Here is a 12575-nt window from a genome sequence, read left to right as displayed (position 1 = left end):
GCTGCTCGGTTCCTGGATTTCTGAGGGAGTTTTCACATTTTCTGGTCCAGCCGCCTTGGGAAGACGAGCAAATCGTGGAAAAGTTAAATACTTTTTTGTCCCACATTACAGAAATGAACCTCATATTATTTGGCTCAAGCCTTTAGTTATTGTAATATTGATTAATATGGCTCATAGAGAATGAAAACCGTCTCAGAAAATATAAATATTATGACAAATGTTCTTAGAAAATTGAGTGGAAGGAAAAAGGTGCACCAGCTGAAGCTGAGTCGAGTCAACAAGGCAGATGTAGATATTAGCTTTGGTTTTCACTGTGTGTATTCATGCATATTTATGTATATTTGCTGTTTGAAATGTTAAATTAAGCATCTATGAGGAAATCTAAAGAATTTACAGGCAGCTGGAAACGATCATGAAACGATCCAGCATTAAATCAACAATACGTTTAGAAAATATAGAATAATCTATGGGATGTGAATTTATTTGATATTAGTAAAACAGTTCAAGTGAAATTTACACAGATAATTTAAAATGTGAAAATATTTCAGATTCCAGCTGAATTTAAACTGATGGAGTCAAATTATTTTTTCTAAATAAAGATTCATTTGTAAAGTTAAAAATGATTAACAGCTACAGATTCAAACTAAGTATTTAGACAGAACACTAAATGTTTAGCTCAAAGCTAAATTGCTAGCTAATTATAAACTAAATGTTTAGTTTGAAGCTAAATTAGTTAGCTTACTAACTAACTTTGAAATTAAAAATAACTTAATATTTTACTTCACGGTATATAGTGACACTGAAGCTTCCTAACAAGCTCTGAAACAAAATAATGTTTAGAATAAAACTACATATTTACTTTAAAAATAAAAAAATTACCTAAATATTTAGATTGAAGTTAAAAAATTGAGAGTGAAGCTAAATATTTAGCTTGCTAACTAATATTGATGCTAAATAACAAAAATATTTAATTTCCAGCTTGAGCTTCAAAGTAAATATTGATATTAATATAATATTTAGCTTGCTAACTGTGAAACCTATAGATGAGTGAAGAACAAACTGACTGGTTTATTTTCATTAATGAGTGACAGTGTTCCGGTTTCTCCACATTTTAAATCCTCAGTCTTGTTTTAACGTCGGTTTCCTCCTGCTGAGCGAAACGCAAACCGGCTCTGAGATCCAGGAGGAAAATGAAACCTGGCAGCAGCAGGACGGCTCAGCGTTTAATATTCAGCAGCTGTAGCAACAAGCAGGAATGAAACAATGGGCCGGTCCTGCCAACAGAACCCTGCAGCATTTAACAGCAGTCCGAACACGGCCGGACCAGAACGCTCCTGATCGGGTCAGCATGGCAGTGCCGCTTAAATCCAGAGTTTAACTGGTGAGAGGCGGTGACAGCGAGGTGGACGGCGGCCAAGCCAACACACACCAACACGCACACACACACACCAACACGCACACACACACACACACGCCGACACACACACACACCAACACGCACGCACACACACACACACCAACACGCACACACACACACACACGCCGACACACACACACACCAACACGCACGCACACACACACACACACCAACACGCACACACGCACACACACACAAACACACCCCGACACACACGCACACACACACACCAACACACACGCACACACACACCAACACACGCCGACACACTAACAATGGCCGACAGCGATGGCCGCCGTCTGACAGGAAGACTGCATTACGACTCTGGAGGCGGGCCAGAAACGGGATTAAACACCACACAACTGCTGCCTGGAGGAACAGGACTGGGACGGACCCAGATGGACCCGAATGGACCCAAATGGACCGGGACGGAGGAGCAACAGGAGAAACGATCAATAACGGAAAATTAAACAGAAAGCAAAAGAGATCAGGGAAGAAACGGCAGAAATCGTCCAAATCCAGCTAACTGTAGCATTAGCAGGTCCAAAACGCTGCACAGGGTCTGTCTGGAGGAACAGGACCCGGATGGACCCAGATGGACCCGAATGGACCCAGGTAGACCGCGATAGGCTGGGATGGAGCAGCAACAAGAGAAATGATAAATAATTAATGAAATACAAAACAGAAACAATTTCAGAAAAGAAACGTCAGAATTCGCTGATTAAAGCCAAACTGATCAGCTGATCAGCGGCAGGATGTGACATCAGGAGGAAACTTCGTTAACAAGCTTCACCTGGCAGGCAGCATGTGAGGCTCGGTCAGCTCTAATCTGCTCTAATCTCTGCTGTAATCTCCCAGCTGAGCCCAGTAAGAGACGCAGACGCACCAGTTAGAAACGACAACACAACCTTCATCACCAGAACCGTGAAAATATGAGGACAGAACCGTTAAAACGGACCGACAGAGGAAGGATGGAGTCAGTCATTACAGACAGAACCAGAGATGAAATCTGGTCTGGACCTTCAGAGACACATAAAGTCGGTTACAAATTCAGCCTTCTGTCAGAACATTTGAGGATCATCATTCATCTTCCTCAACATCCCTGTTGTTTCTGTGGTTCCATATTTACTGGAAAATACTGAGTTGGTTTTATTTATTTGCACTGCCTTTGTTGTGTTTTCTCTCAGTGACAGTAAAAATAAAATCTGATTCTTTACTGCAACATAAAATTGAACAATTTGTGAAAATAAATTACCTTTATGTAAACAAGCCAAAAAGAAACATTTTCCAGTAAAAAGTTTTGCGTTAGCATGAGGTGATTTTTCAGCCGGATGTTACTGCAGGTGGAAACGCCAAAGAAGACGACAGGAAGTGGCAGGAGGACGATGGTTTGTAGTTTAGTGTTTTTTTCTGAGCTCTCACAGCTTCACAGTTCATACAAACTGGATTCATTCCAACGTTATGAATCCATAAACGACGACAATTTCCTCAAAACGGCGCTTAGGTAGCTGCTCCAAAGGAGGCGGGGCTTGTCGCTCCAACGCCTGAATAAAACGCCGTCGTCTCCTCTGATTGGCTGACAGATGATGAATATTTGTTTTTTAATGACTTCTTGCATATTAATTTCTTATTTAATGGAAAAACTCTTATTGTGAAATTGTGAATTTTCCACATTAGCAGAATAAAGACAAAGTTCTGCTCACATTTAACATAAAGTCGGTTACAAAGTCGGCCTTCTATCACCTGGAGATCATTTCCAGGATTCATTAAAGACCTGCTGCTGTTGTCATAGCAACCTTCCAGACCTCTCAGGTCTTCTGGTTCCGGTTCTGCTCTGCATCAGAACCAGAACCAAACATGGAGAAGCAGCTTTCAGCTTCTATGCTCCACAGATCTGGACCAGCAGAAACACTGATCAACACATCTGATGTGAATTTGGTGATTCTGATGATATTTGACTAAAAATGATGTTTGTTGCCTGAGTTATAACTGATGTCTTGTCGGTACCAGTTGGGTTTGAACCGGTCCCGTCGATGCCGACCTGTCCCGGTGAGTTTGTGTTTCTGTTCTCTCCGTTTCTCCTCCTCTGATATTTCCGCCAGTCGTCCTTAATTAGGCCGGCCCGGCTCAGCCCGCTGTGTTAGCTGCTAATTACTCCGAGTGTGTGAGAGTGCGAACACTTGTCAATCCCAGCCCATTTCTTTCTGTTGTGTAAATTAAATTAACTCCACTGGCTGTTTACACACGGCAATAATTAAACGTAACGTCAACGCTTCTGATGTGGAGCTCAGAGGGGATCGTGGGGAATCCATCAGACGTGTTGGATCCGCCTCACTCTGCGTCGCCTGCACAGCATTAAAGATCAGCTGATGATTCATGGATCCGAGTCGTTTCAGAAACCAAGCCATCATTTTCTGACCCAAAAAAATTACATCTGCAACAGTTCTTAACGGAAAACAAAAACATTTTTATTAAGTTTTAGCCGTTCATTCCCATTTAGTATTATTCCTAAAAACAATATCAGTACGATGAGTGCGTTCACGTTTTGGCTCCAACAACGATGAAGAAAGTTGATAGATTTGTCACCAGTTGCTTCAGTAGATTTGTTGCTAGAAAAAAAAAATCATTGCTAGTTTTTTGCTAGTCAGTTTTTTAAAATAAAGTTTCTAGTTTATTGCGAGTTGCTTTTTGAAATGAAGTCACTAGATTTGTCAAGTTTCTTAAATGAAAGTTGCTACTTTTTCGCTAGTTGTTTGAAAAAAGTCTTTGATTTCTTAACTTTAAAATAAAAACGGCCGGTAGTTTGCTGAAAGCTTCTTTTGAAATAAATTCACAAGATCTGTGATTCATCACTTTTTGGAATAAAAGTCGAAGTTTGTTGCTAGACGCCAGAGGAAAAGTTGCTACGTTGGTTATTACCACTTTTTTGTGCTTCTAACATGTTGTGTAGTGCTGTACGCTTGCTGTAGGTGCGCTACATCGCCCCCTAGGGTCTAGGAGAATATTAGCTATATATTAGTTTTAAATAGCTGTTTTATTAACTCAAATAACATTAACTGCAGTAATTAACTATTAGATTAGAATTAATTATGCTTTATTAACCCTCCAAACTGCATCCTACAGTAACTATTAGCTGTTTTAACTGTATTTTTGTTTATTCCTCCCTCTAGTCGCTGTTTTGAAACAAAGTCACTAGATTTGTTGCTGGCGTTTTCTCACCTTTTCTCTCAGGCATTATGCTGGCCGCCCTACAGAGGAGCCTCATCTCAGCTCATCTTAACATTTTTTGCTGTAAAGTCTCTTGTTTTTTACCTCTGTGTGAATCTGAATGCTTCCTTCAGCCTGAATTTTCCCACTTAACACAATAAAAGGTGAGAGTTGGAGGAAATGATGATAATTTTCAAACCTTTTCCAGATGAAATATTTTAGATTTTTAGTCCGTTTTGTCTAAATTATATTTAAACTGATTCAGATTCAGTTAAAGCAGATATTTTTATGTTTTTGTTCCAGCCTCTGTTTAACCACTCAGGAGACAAATTAAAGTAATTTTCTCATTTTAGCAAGGTGGAGAACTGAAGAGATGGAAATTCATGAATTAAATATATTTTCACTCACACACACACACACACACACCCACCCACACACACACACACACACACACACACACAGAGCGGGGACGTCGGATCCCCAGAGAAAACCTGATCATGTTCCTCGGTTAAAACCCCAATAAGCATCCGGTCGGCACTTTGTTACCGGAGACCTTTACTGCTGTCACACACAATTACCAGAGGGTCAACAGCAGGCCAATTATACACACACACACACACACACACACACACACACACGCAGCGGATAGTTGGGAGGAGGGAGCAGCTGTCATAACAGAACCACCAGGCCGGTTTGGGATGACAGCGGCTCTGCGGAGCGGTGGGAGGGGAATATCTGTCAGGATGATCCTCCTGGTTCACGCCGGGTTCATTTCGCTGCTTCTGCTTTATGAACCGCCACTTAAAAAAAAAAAAGGTAATTTAAAACTAAAAACCATCCTAGAACCAGAGCCGGACCAAACCTTTTGGGGGCCCTGAGCAGATGTGTCTTCAGGGCTCCACAAATGAGACCCTTCATTGTTCCTAAGCTAGCTCATTTATAACTAGCTTACATCGTAACGTAGCTGCTACCATTAGCATCATTTATAACTAGCTTACATCGTAACGTAGCTGGTACCATTAGCATCATTTATAACTAGCTTACATCGTAATGTAGCTGGTACCATTAGCATCATTTATAACTAGCTTACATCGTACCATAGCTGCTACCATTAGCATCATTTATAACTAGCTTACATCGTAACATAGCTGCTACCATTAGCATCATTTATAACTAGCTTACATCGTAATGTAGCTGCTAGCACTAGCATCATTTATAACTAGCTTACATCGTAACGTAGCTGCTAGCACTAGCATCATTTATAACTACCTTACATCGTAATGTAGCTGCTAGCACTAGCATCATTTATAACTAGCTTACATCGTAACGTAGCTGGTACCATGAGCATCATTTATAACTAGCTTACATCGTAATGTAGCTGCTAGCATTAGCATAATTTATAACTAGCTTACATTGTAATGTAGCTGCTAGCATTAGCGTAATTTATAACTAGCTTACATTGTAATGCAGCTGCTAGCATTAGCATCATTTATAACTAGCTTACATCGTAATGTAGCTGCTACCATTAGCATAATTTATAACTAGCTTACATCGTAACGTAGCGCCTACCATTAGCATCATTTATAACTAGCTTACATCGTACCAGCGTTGTCTTACTTGGATTTTTAAATGCACAGTAGTGTTTAAATGTGTCGCATTATTTTAACTGTTAAACACTAAATTTACAGTAAACTAGTTAATAAGTTTGATGTCTTATTAACCAGATTAACCACTATTTGCGTAAAAAATATAAAAATATGGGAATTGTTTATCCATGTGTACACAATGCAGCTGTGCAGAATCAACCGTTTTTATTTATCAATATGAATTTATCTAAATTCATATTGAAATTTGCACCAAAGGTGTAATGTTCAAATTTATAACGCTAATTAATTAAATTTTCTTCTATAATTAGAAATGAATCCAGGTATTAAGGGGTTAATATCTGCTTTATATAAAATAATTTATTTTTGACGTCTGGGGTTTAGTTTGCTTCTTATTACTGATTATTAACTGTGGTGGGAATATTTCTGCTAATGTGCTAAGAGCAGAGCTAATATTTTGGTTAGTCCTTTAGCGTTTTTGCTAACATTTAGCGCATTTAGCTTCTTCAAAATAATTTATTTAGATTAAATCTAAAGCGCTAATTTACCAGGCCGTTTAGTAAACATTCACTTGAATAAAGATCAACCTCTGAGTTGAAGTTTTGAATATCGACAGTTCAAGACGTTTATACTCATACTCTTATTTTGAAGGCAGTTTACAGAGCATTTCTGCTTCCTCTTTTCATGTTAAATTATTTTTACCCCCAAAAATATTTGAAACGGGAAACAAACAGGAACAAACTAAAACCAAGATACAACCAGGACATGTAAATTATATCATGTCAAAATTAAATTGGTGCTTCATATAAACTGAAGTTAGCGCTTTAGCTTTAGCAGAGCTAATGTTTATGATTACTGCTTTAGGGTTAGCAATGCTAACTTTTAAGTTAGCGGTGCTGAAAACTTACTAATAATTTAACTGTTTCTAAGGGGAAGAAAGACGTTTATTTAAACATTTTTTCACAGATTATGTGACATAAATCCTAATTAGGAATCTTTATTTTAAAGCTTTTATCTGATGGAACCAAAACAAATGTAGAGTGGATTAAACTGAGCAGAACCGGTCCGGTCCGGTCCGCTCCGGTCCTGTTCAGGACTAAAAGCTGCAGCCTGAAGCAGAGAGGCTGTCGGATCAGAGTCGGTGTTTTCATCGTTTAGAGGAATAAACTGGGAGCTGTGGGAAGAATGGGAGGATAATGGGAGGCAGTGGGAGTGATCTCAGTAATCCTCAGTCACTCTCTCCGCTTTCATCTTCAGGCTTTTTGTCTTTAAACACTTAAAAAAGGAGCCAAGACGATTTTAAACCTGATTATATAAAAGCCAGCGGGAGCAGAAATCCTCATTTCACAAAATATTTCAGCTTATGAACATTATTTATGTTTAGTTTTTAAATGATTCACAAAAAAGTCAGATTTTAAAAAGTATTCACACCCTTTTATTGGTGAGGAAGCTGAAAACTGTTTATTTTATGAATAAAATGTCTGAAAAGTGCGGCAAGCATTTGTATTTAACCCCAAACACACCATCCATGGTAAAGCATGGTGGTGGCAGCGTCATGCTGAGGAGAAGATGGGTGGAGCTAAATCCAAGAAAAAAACCTGCAGAGTTAGAAGTTGATTGGCCTAGTCAAAGTCCAGACCTAGAAGAAGAATGAGCAAAACGGTTCAGTCTGCAGCTGTTTGAGGCTGATGGAGGCAAACGCCAGAACAGCAGAGAATGGTGTTAAATATAAAAGCATGCCACACTTTTCAGATGTTTATAAGCTGAAGACGTTTGAAACGATGAATCTCTTTTCTTCCAGTTCAGTTTGGTCTGAGTTCATCTGAAGCTGATTGATCTTATTGATCGACTAACTATTGATTCATAAGCGGCCATTTTGTTAAAAAACTGAGTTTTCTTTTGAATGAAAACTTTAAACCGTCGTTCCATAACATAAAAGGTCAAATTTCTCATAATGCGCTAAATTTAAAAAATGATTATATTTTATATTTTAATTTGTTGCACACTGACTGAACAGACAAACATTTATTATATATTTATTATATATTTATAAAACAAAACCTAATAGGCTGGAAAATAAAAGATGAAAAGAAAAAGAAAGAAACTTAAGGATTCATGTATGATGGACATCAGAGATCCTGCAGGTCCAACCGTCTGGGCTGATTCTTCTGGACCCGACCGGAACCAGAAGGCAAACCAGTCAGCCAGTCACTATCCCTCCCAGTACTCCCAGTAAGGCCTTCCTGCCTCCAGCGACCAGAACCGGGATCCCAGTCTGCCTCTAACTGGAGCTGTGTGTGTGTGTGTGTGTGTGTGTGGGGGTGTGGGTGGGCGTGTGTGTGTGTGTGTGTGTGTGTATCGATCCGCTGATGTGTGCGTTCTGTGCGCTTCGACCCGTTTGGATTTAATGAGGATAAATGTAAAACGTAACGATTTGACCTTATTTGCTCACAACAAACAGGAGTCGCCATGGAAACGAGAAGCTGCTGAGTCGCCGCTCGCATCAATCATTTATGGAGATTCATGCTGACGGCGGGCAACAAGCAGCAACATGCAGCAACAAGCAGCAACATGCAGCAACAAGCAGCAACATGCAGCAACAACAAGCAGCAACATGCAGCAACATGCAGCAACAACATGCAACAACATGCAGCATCATGCAGCATCATGCAGCAGCAACATGGACAGTGTGACCACAGGTTTGTTCACTCAGAAACTCTTATTACGGACAGACGGGTCTATTTGAACCTGGGAAATGAAACATTTTTCACAACTTTTCCAGAAGCAAAGTTTTGCTCTCAGCAGCAGAACACGAGTTGGTCCAGATGAAGAAAGTTCCAGTTGAAATAAATCAACAGTTGCGTGTTTCTCACATGGATGTTTTAAGAATGAGCTGAAACTTTCCTGTCGTTAATTTAATATTTATTCTTTTAAACATCAGAGGAATGAAACCTGTTTTTTAAAACGGCTCCTCGGTTTCACTTTTTATGTTTTTGGTTGTTTTTGTGTCAGCAGAGCCTCGTCTCCTCTGGAGATGTTTTACATGCCATCCGTCGCCGCGCTGCCGGCTAAAGATGGAAACTAAATGAAACCTGGAGATGTAGGAATTATTAATTTAGCATGCTGCAGCTGAAGAAAAATAATCATTGAATCATAACTCTAAACAACTCGTATTTTTCTTTTTCTCGTTCTCAGTATCGGCTGCGCAGACGATCAGAAGCAAAGCGCTGCGTCCGTTTTTATTTTATATATAATGCAGGTAAGAATCAGCGTGTTAATTTGATAACAGCTAAAACCAATGTTAGCATTGTTAGCCAGCAGCTTCTGGCAGCAGGAAGCTGAGGACGGGATCTACCGCAAACCGGATCTACAGCTAATATGATGAACCAGAGCCGGTCCGGCACATATTCCCCTCCCCCACTAGTTGCTAGCCTCTGTCAGCTGGTTGAAAGTTTACAGAAATGTTTCCTTTCAAACTAAAACAGTTTTAAGTCACATTTTAGACCAGTGGAGCGCCGCCTATCGTTGTTCTACGGTACTACAGCCAGATCAGTGAACAGCCTGCTGTTCCTTCACTACTGATAACCCAGATTAATATAATCCTGCCATCAATCCAACAGGAGCAGAACCTCTGATATGAGGAGGATCCCTGGGTTTCACTCTGGATTTGTTTTAGTCCAAATCATCAGAGTTTGATCTCCATCCTCCCTCCTTCTCCCTCCGTCTCTCTCCTCCTCCTCCCTCCATCCTCCCTCCTCCTCCCTCCGTCTCTCCTCCTCCCTCCGTCTCCCTCCTCCTCCCTCCGTCTCTCTCCTCCTCCCTCCGTCTCTCTCCTCCTCCCTCCGTCTCTCCTCCTCCCTCCGTCTCCCTCCTCCTCCCTTGGTCTCCCTCCTCCTCCCTCCGTCTCTCTTCTCCTCTCTCCTCCTCCCTCCGTCTCTCTCCTCCTCCCTCCATCCTCCCTCCTCCTCCCTCCGTCTCTCTCCTCCTCTCTCCTCTTCTCTCCTCCTCTCTCCTCCTCCCTCCATCCTCCCTCCGTCTCCCTCCTCCTCCCTCCGTCTCCCTCTTCCTCCCTCCATCCTCCCTCCTCCTCCCTCCTCCTCCCTCCGTCTCCCTCTTCCTCCCTCCATCCTCCCTCCTCCTCCCTCCGTCTCTCTCCTCCTCCCTCCGTCTCTCCTCCTCCCTCCGTCTCTCTCCTCCTCCCTCCGTCTCTCCTCCTCCCTCCGTCTCTCCTCCTCCCTCCGTCTCTCTCCTCCTCCCTCCGTCTCTCTCCTCCTCCCTCCGTCTCTCTCCTCCTCCCTCCGTCTCTCTCCTCCTCCCTCCGTCTCTCTCCTCCTCCCTCCGTCTCTCTCCTCCTCCCTCCGTCTCTCTCCCTCCCAGAGGAGCCCTCTGCTGACAGGCGTCTGCTCTGAACGCGTTAGCGCCGAGACCCTCTGATGTCCTGTGGGTTGGTGTGGAACAGGAAGGGGGTGTTTATCACACTTCCTGTCAGATCTGGACAAATGCTGGCAGATATTGTGTGCTTATGGATTAAATCCCTGGACGTTATAAAAGAGGCAGAGCGCCGTTTCTCCTGGTTCAAATGAAAAATCAGGAATATTTTATCCCTGAATGCTAAATAATACCTGGATTATCTGCAGCTTGTTTGGTGAAGGAAACCAGAGGAACAGAGTCGGCCTGACTGCTAACAGCAGATTTAATCACAGAAACATTTATTTCAGATGTAAAAACTACAGTAAAAGCGCTGAGACTGTTTAGTTTCTATAACTTGCTCACAGCTCTCGCCTTGTTGTGTAGGCTAACATGCTAGCTGCTACGTAGCTATCAGTCATTTCTATGCGTTGAGTAATGTTCAGCAGTTTGAATTTAAACCACTGAATAAAAGGAAATGCAGAAATGATGATAGTTTGTCCTGCTGCTTAGAAATGCCAACATGAAGCTAAAGTTAGCTTCCAAATGGTGAAATGTCTAAAAACAGCTAAACAGAGCGCCAGACCACATCTAGCTTGTATAATCTACAACAGATTTGGAGCATCAAAGTATGTAATTTTTTATTTAGAGCAGATTAAAGATGCTGTAGGTAGAAAACAATTTGGTGGAATCGCCCTTTAGCCGTTTCCCGAATCAGAAGCTGCAATAAGAAGCTAACTTTAGCTTCATAATGCTAACCTGATGGAGGTCGCTGCTAACGGTTAGAATCAGGATCAAAACATTTTTCAAACTTATTAAAATGATGTGGTAAGAATATTGAAAGATTTTTTACAGTCACTTTAAACATCACTCATTATCTTCCAGTTTGCTTTGACTTAGCGCTATCTAATTTTAGCTCTAGCTAATCCAGTAAACAGCAGATCACTAGCGGAGCATGCTAGTTTATTTGTAGAATGTGTAAAGGAAGGATCATGGACGGTTGGTGTTCGTAACTTCAGCCTCCACTTCCTGAGTTTTGTTCATAGATTCACTGTAAGGCCCAGCATGCAAAGTGAAAAATTATGTAACTTTTAAATTTTTTTTTTATGAATCACAAAACATCTCAACAGAAAATCCCAACATATTTAAGGCGACGTTGAACATCGTCCTTCCAGGAAGAGCAGAGGAATACCTGGAAAGAGTCTGATCTCATTTTAATGATTGTTTATTAGGTGGTAACTGAGACGCATCTGCTGCCAACACACACACACACACACCATCTGAGTGTGTGTGTGTGTGTGTGTGTGTTGGATATCCGTGACCAATCGGGACAGAAGCCACAGGCTTTCCAACTGCCGCCCCCCTGAGACGGAGCGGCCGGTTTGTTCCCCCCGGCTGACAGATTGGTAGTTTATGGGTGTTAACAGACCGGGGGGGTGAGGGGGGGTTACTCCTCATCATCAGTCATCGCCCCAGACCTTCCTCCTCCTCCTCCTCCTCCTCCTCCTGCTGCTGCTGTAGGGAACCAACGGGGAGCGGCTGGCAGACGAAGGTCAACGCCGTGACCCCGCCCCAACAAAGCCGAGAGAGAGAGAGTGTGTACTTTTAAAGGGGTGAATGACGAGGTCAGAGGTCAACAACATGTTGACCTGGGGTGGAGGCTCCTGTTAGGAGACGAGGAAACGAGTGGATCCCTCTAACGAGCAATCGAACTCGTTAATAACACACAGTGCGACCTTTGACCCCGCTCATGTTGCAGACTGTGGGGATAAACCTTTCCCTGTGATTCTCCTAAATCTCCGTTTGCTGCAGAAGCGTTTAGTCTGAAGCCGGCGGCGGGTCGAGTGGCGAGCGGCGCGAGGACAAAGGAGGCGCGCAGGTGTTGACATTTTCCCAGCAGCGAAGATCAAAGCGGCGAACGGCGAGAGAGAGAAGAGGAA

The 12575-nt window shown here is 42.0% G+C and overlaps 1 protein-coding gene across 4 annotated transcripts in view; it reads right to left on the bottom strand.

The window, feature by feature from the left end:
* The window catches only part of dcc (DCC netrin 1 receptor), a 156617-nt gene that overhangs the window by 102669 nt on the left and 41373 nt on the right, over positions 1–12575 (bottom strand). The gene's annotated exons all lie outside the window — the stretch shown is intronic.

The sequence above is a fragment of the Xiphophorus hellerii genome, chromosome 8, assembly GCF_003331165.1.
Source record: "Xiphophorus hellerii strain 12219 chromosome 8, Xiphophorus_hellerii-4.1, whole genome shotgun sequence".
In the NCBI taxonomy this organism is placed as follows: domain Eukaryota; kingdom Metazoa; phylum Chordata; class Actinopteri; order Cyprinodontiformes; family Poeciliidae; genus Xiphophorus; species Xiphophorus hellerii.
This window is presented reverse-complemented; position numbering and strand designations above follow the sequence as displayed.